Source organism: Asparagus officinalis, chromosome 7 (assembly GCF_001876935.1).
Source record: "Asparagus officinalis chromosome 7, Aspof.V1, whole genome shotgun sequence".
NCBI classification, from domain to species: Eukaryota; Viridiplantae; Streptophyta; class Magnoliopsida; order Asparagales; family Asparagaceae; genus Asparagus; species Asparagus officinalis.
In genome coordinates this window covers 61474558-61481548 of record NC_033800.1, presented here as the reverse complement: position 1 = coordinate 61481548, position 6991 = coordinate 61474558, and the positions used below count along the sequence as shown (strand labels likewise).

Genomic DNA, 6991 nt, shown 5'->3' with positions numbered 1-6991 from the left:
GGTTCGAGGAGGAGGAGGAGGAGGGAGGATGATGTTGAATGTTGGGGATCGTGATGTGCGTGAGAGGCCGAGGCTTGTACTTGATCCTCCGAAGGGGGAGACATCGACGTAGATGAGCTTTGACATGAAATGGACGAGACTACTAGTCCCGTCCATTTGGTTTGGCATGCTAATCCTCGATTAGCATGTCTTAAATACACGGGACTAGTAGTCCCGTGTAGTTCAAAAAACTACCCGCAGCAAAATCGATCCTTTTCATTTGAGTTGAGATGAAAAGAGTCGATTTTGCTGTTTTTTTTTGTGAAAAGGTCGATTTTGCTCATTAATTTTGAAGAAATGGTTGTTTTCAAAAATTTGTCCAGGGAACAATTGATATGGGGAAATATTTTGAAAAGAGCCGTTTTACGTTTTATAAGGAAGACCTTTTCTCCACCTTACCTCTTCTGAACCTTGATTGGAAGTTGGAATCCTACAAAAATTATACATTTTGCAATTGTTATTTTAATAATACTTCTACTTATAACTTAGAGCGAAAAAAATAAAACTATAGAAATCATAATTTTTTTGAAAATATGATTACAGAAACTTTGTACAATTAAGGTCCAGTTTGGTATTATTTTTTTTAGGACATTCTCCTTGTTTTTTTTAAAGAAGAAGATATTAGTCGTGTTTGGTAAAACTTTTTTTTACATCCTCATTAAAACTGATTCTGCTTTTAAAGATACGCTTTTAAAAGAAATATGATAATGTTTTAAAAGAAATATGATAATGTTTTAAAAGCAGCTTCTGCCTTTTGTAGTTTTTCTGCTATATATATCATTTAGTTTTTGTCAATGTTTTTACTATTGAGAAATATGAAGTTAAACTTATGTTTATTTTAGTTATTTTCACTTATAATAATCTTTAAGCAAGATTTTGTCGAACATCTTAGCTATTTTTGGAAGCAGCTTTTGATATATGACGCGAAACAGCTATTTTCAACGGCTTATATAAGTTGTTTCTATAAACTGTTTATCTACAACTTATTATAGGCTCTAATAACACCAAACTGACCCTTAGTCTCGTGGGGAAGACTAGTTATCATATACAACATGCAAGATGTGAATAATTCAAAAATACATCATGAGTTCCTCACGTAAAATTGCTTCTTAGAAGTAGTTAGAACCTTTCATGTTCCGGTAACTATTATGGCAGTTTGCATTTGTATTTATCCAAGATATAGTTTGTTTTGGTTCATGAAAAGTTGCAAGAGTTATGCTCTAATGAGTCTCTATTAGATTCCCAGGAGAATTTCGCTGTATTTTTCTTCTTGACTTGAGAGATACACACAATGCTAAGTTTCTTTCTTGAGGTCTTCGCCTCACATTAAAAAGACTACAAAGAAACGAAAAGCTTTTGTAACAAACCAATAAAGAAGCTGCAAGTGTTTATCAAGAGTTGTTGTTCGCTTTGACGTTTTGAATTATTTCAATTTTAATGAGTTATCTTCTGCCGTTAATATAAAGGAGATCACCTAGTTCTGCTAGAATGCCAACAGAAAAATTTTCCGTTGATATTCCCTCCATCACAAGCTAGAGAACTTCGTAGTTTCTAAAGACATGAGACATTAACGAATTGTTTGGCTTAAGCCTACATTCACAGATAAAACGACCGAGAGAATAAGTACAAAATACAGGAGAGAGTTCTCTCTCTCACATTTTCAACAATCTACAAAGTCAAACCCTCACTCATCCACAATGTGTTTGACAACTCCCAACACCAGTCGATACAATTCTTAGAATCTCCGATACAGGAACAATTGTCAAAGAATTATATAACCCCAAGAACAGTTTTTCAAAGCTCGGTAATGTGGAGCTAAACACTTGCAAGGCAACATTCTAATCTCCAATTCCAAGATGATCTTCAAGCGCCCATTCTTGACTTTGATATTAATTTCCCAACATTTAGATACAGCAATTTTTTTTAATGAAGAAACACGTTTAAATCTAATATTATTGTTATGCCACAAAACCGAGCTTTGAAAAACTGCCAACAAGACAATGTCTCGTGTCTTACTAAGAGTCCGGACACAGAGCCGAACAGCATGAACACACAGACTTAACGAGTTGATGATGTCTCGGGCGGCATGGTCACCCATCCCTTGTTTAAGGTGGATCGACCTCTGCTCGTCCAAAGTTATACCAAATTGTCTGAGCTGCGCCCAAATACCCTGCTCGCCAAGGCAAGACGACCGCACTTTCCCTTCACGTGACATGGTATGATTAACTCACATGAGGGCGGCATTACAATCATCAAAATGATTCTCTCCACGGCCTCTCTAGACATCCTAACTACCTTGGCCAACACCAGAGGGACAAATGGACAATTCAATTACGCAGGAAGCTTCCATACGACTTAGCTGAGTAGACCAGATAGATGCCACATAGTCCTCCCTCTCTCCCCGATTTACCCCTCCAAATTAGCATTAATAGAGGTAACATTAGTAAAGAAATATAAGTCTGATTTCATTCTAAACTTTGAATGGATTTTCACTATCATCTTCCTAAAATCACTGACTTAAGCATCAGAGGGTCATCGGGGTGTCCGGCATCGGTGCCTTCTAACAGTTTCCTCAGTGATTTGTAGGAGGGTCTCCATCAGTAAATCCGCCGACCAAAGAATCAAAGGAGCCCGTACAACAACAAATCTCAGCTCTGGCGACTCCCTTCATCAACTCTTTTTCTCACCCAAAACATTTGCGCATCTCAAAGATAGTACCAGAAACATCCTCTCCTTGCTTATTTAAACGCAATCATGTTAGATTGCATCGTTCTATTCTCCAGCTTCAGCTAAATTTTTACCAATACTTATATAGCGATGATTTAGCAGAGTTTAATACCTGTTACCAGTATACTTAAATTTCTTTTATGCTAGAATTTTTTTTTAACTTGCATCCTTTGCCTAGCAAGAGTTATACATCTCCACCTTGTCAAGTGCACTTGATTGTAGAAGAATAAGAACAATGAGACATGAGGAATGGGATCGAGTTATGCATGCCTGAAAAGTTTCATGCTGAGCCAATGCAAATATACAGCAACAACCAAAACTGGAAGAGTCAAGGGCAGCAATAAGCAATAATACCTGTTTAAAAACAAATAAAATAGAAACTAGATTAAGAAAGGTTCTGATGAATCATTGCTTTGAACAAAATAAATTCTCACCCAATCCACCAAAAAGAGAAGAAACTAAATGCAATGAAAACATCTCATTGGCTACATTGCTCGCAAAGGAGCAACTCCGTAGGTTATTGTCTGGTAAATATTTGTCGGAAAAAAAAACATTCTATAGCAAAGCAGAAAACAGAAACTTAAGTCAAGCAAAAATAAAACAGTGTTTGAATTTTAACGTATTTACTGATGTAATAATAGCATGACAACTGAAGAGACTAATGCAAACCACATTAAGTTCAGCAAACTTTCCAAAAGATTATGATGTATTAGGATATATTTAACAAAGGATGCTTTTGGTGAGACCAAGGATGTTGTCTATGAAGATTAACTAGCACATCGGTGAACAAATAAAGGAGGAAGAAAGGTCAACAGACAAGTGTGAAATAATTTTGATGTACACCCAGATAGCAGGATTGATCTCCAAAAGTAAGAGCCAGCTTCCAAACATAGTCGATCCTCTATATCAACTAATGCTTAGGTAAAATTTAAATTACACAAATTCTAATGGTATATAAGCAGACATTTCAATGCAGGAAAAAAACTAAGCCAATAACCAATTTACAGAGCTTGCCATATGCATACAGTGGAAGGAGATGGAGGAAATGGGAAAACAAGATCTGTTTGCTGATCAGGTATTATTTGACAGTACATGTGTGTTGTAATAATCATTTTTCGTTTCAAGGGACTGCAATTCTTCATGTTGAAAAACAAGAGGGTATACATGAAAATTACGGGTTTTGTTTTGCAAATCAGAATAGCCACATCTCCACTTGTTACAGGCAAGATGAAATCCATGTTCCATCTTCTACAATTTGAAGAGAGAAATTTTCCAGCCAGATTTACCCTCTGCCTCTGGCTTCATTATGATGCCCAGTAGAAAAAATGTGAAGGCACATAAGTAGACTTAGGACTTAACAATCCAATCATCAGTTAGATGTGATATCTTCCCCACAATGATATCACTTCAAGTGGAAAGTTGTATTACCGCATCATGGACAGCCAGTTGACAGCATGTTCAAAGACCTGACCAAAGTTGGCTAGGTGGAGTTGATATTAATTAGGATGCAGCTTTCTTTTTCTCCAAGAGATCTGGCAAAGACCTTTTATGGTGAGATTGTCTTAGTTTTAAAACTAGAGGTGGATCGTTGAGTATCATGACAACCTAGGTAGTAATCATATCACTAACCATAATAGAGACTATGCCACTTTAGCTGTGTGAAATCATGCTCATATCTTAATTTCTAATAATGATGCTGTATATCCATCATTAGTGTTGATGTTTTACGAGAAGATAGTACCTAATATACAGCTATTTTTTTAGTGTTAATGTAGTATCCAATTTTCTAATATTCTTTAACATTGGATAAGATTATAAGCAGAGGGATAAGGGGAAAACGGAGTCAAAATTTGTTGCTTGTTGTCCTCTTCCTCCACAATTATTTACGGTAAATTACAAAAAACTCCAAGAACTTTCATTTTTTTGCAGTAAACGCTAATAACTTTCAAAATTGCACTAAACCCCAATAACTTTTGCATTTTGCAGAATAAACCCCAAATAAATTTCTGCATTTTGCAGATAAACCCCATAAATTGGAACCAAAAAACAACATAAACAGCATTTGAAAGTTATTGAGGGGTTTAGTGTAATTTACCCAAAAGGTATTGGGGTTTTCTGTAGAATTTATTAGAGGTTGGTGGGATTTTGAAACCTATTGGCGGTTTACTGCAAACAATTAAAGTTATTGAGGGTTTAGTGTAATTTACCCTTTTTTTTTTCTTTTTGAGAGAAACTGTGAGGTCTAAGCCCCCCAGCATTTCATTAGAAAGATAACTTGATCTCCTGGGAATAAAAAAGAAAGAAAACATAAACATATGCATAAGTAGAAACAACTTGTGCACTCCATCATAGAGATCCATTGTTATTTAACTCACCTTGCAGTCAATCAAGAGCCCCCCAACCAACAAAAAAAAGACACGCAGACACAAACACAGAAAAACCCCTTGTTTTGCATCACAGAATGATATGAGAACACCACAATGGAAACTCCTTCATTTTCTCTCTCTCCACCTTCTCTTGTTGTGTTTCCCATCTTTCTGTTAATCCAAAGCCCAGGACAGGTGCCAAAGTCCCTAATTTTTATGAAAATGAATTTTTATATAGCTAGACTATCAGAAACTACTATACTTCCCCCTTGTAATTCCAATGGTTAGTAATTACCATGTTCTTTTGTGTTTATAAAAAACTAATGAATGGCATTAACTGGTTAATAAATGACAAAAATATTCTTATAGTTAGTAAACCACCAAATGAATCCAAATATACACTATCTAAAATTGTTTTTTTGCCTTAGTGCTCCATTGACCATTCCAATCACCTCTATTGATACATAGTTTTCATTAAAGAAACTTCAGTCTCTTTGTCTTCTCTCATTAAAAGTTCCATGTCTTTATTGTAAAGCTAACACCCTGAACAACTATAAGAATTTGATCCGGTTATATTCCTGGTATGATGGATGCTCTCAGATATAACAACTATACTCCACATAGTGTTGTTTATTTTCAAGCAGACTCCATACAAATTCACCCATGAGGCTTATTTCTTGTTTGGTTTGTCCTCAATGACTCGATTAGGTTTAGTTTCTAGTAGCTGAAGGCAACAATCTGGATTCTATTGAAACGAGGAGTTATAGGCCTAAATATTTGATTTCCATTAAATGTTTTACTCTATATATCAGATAAATTTGCAAATCTTTTAAGGCAATTTCTTGTTTCTTGACCACAGAGTAAGGTTCTCCGTGTATTGCGCTACATAGCGGAAATTTCTTTTTCTGCATCCACTTCTAGTTGTATTTCTGACGCCCGTGTTTGTCGATGTCGATGGCAGGCCGAGGACAATGCCATTTATGCAAAAAAACCAAGTATTTGCAAGTAAATTGTCATACATAAGAAAAGAAAAGGTAAGAGAACATGTGGTGAACTTACAAGACAATTAGCTAAACCACCAATAATTCAAGCTCGTGCACCTCAGATACAACAGGCAAATTCAATTTACGGGTAAAAAAAAATGCTATAAAAGTACCTGTCATTCTGAATGGCGGACAAAAATGGGTTCTCCGGTGGCGGAAGAAGCTTGGACAGGATGGCGGCATACAGAAATCCTAGAAATGATATAATGCCAAGCATAACGAAAACCAGTCCGCAACACCCGTCACTTCTTGAGGTTTGCGTCATTTTAGATAGCCTTCGAACTGAGATTCTAGCGCACGAATATTACCCCTCCGCCCGCTGCCGTAATCTGTCAGGGATTCAAGCTACTGTTTATGGAGTAACGAGGTAACTAAAAAATATCAAAAGAATTCCCACTATATAAGTGATCTAAGCTGTTGTCGTGGAGAAAAGCGGACCAGCGAATTGATTTCGATCGACAAATGGAATGAAGATAAATCGCACCGCAGCTATGAATTCAAAACTAGTTAGCATTTGAGGAAAATAAACACAGATCGATGAGTCAAATATCAATTCGGGATCTTATTGTTTATTCAGCTGGGAGGTAAGATTTCGCAGATTAGATACAAGAATATTGCAAGAGAAAACTGAAGATTCAGCAAGAAATCGACAATGGAGAGTACTAATTTGACGGGAAAAAAAATATGATAAAATCTTGAAGATTACTGCGAGAATTACCGATTTTTTTTTTCGGCGGGGGAGGGGGAAACCGGCACCTTAGAACCCTAGGCGGCGTCGCTCTTGTCATTCGCTCTCCCTCGGGTAAATTTATTGTC

The 6991-nt window shown here is 36.3% G+C and overlaps 1 long non-coding RNA gene across 1 annotated transcript; it reads right to left on the bottom strand.

Moving 5' to 3' along the window:
• On the bottom strand, nucleotides 1585–6991 carry LOC109849278. Its single transcript, XR_002249058.1, has 3 exons — nucleotides 6894–6991; nucleotides 6289–6504; nucleotides 1585–3120 (listed from the first exon to the last, which is right to left on the bottom strand). It is a non-coding gene; the product is annotated as an uncharacterized LOC109849278 (long non-coding RNA).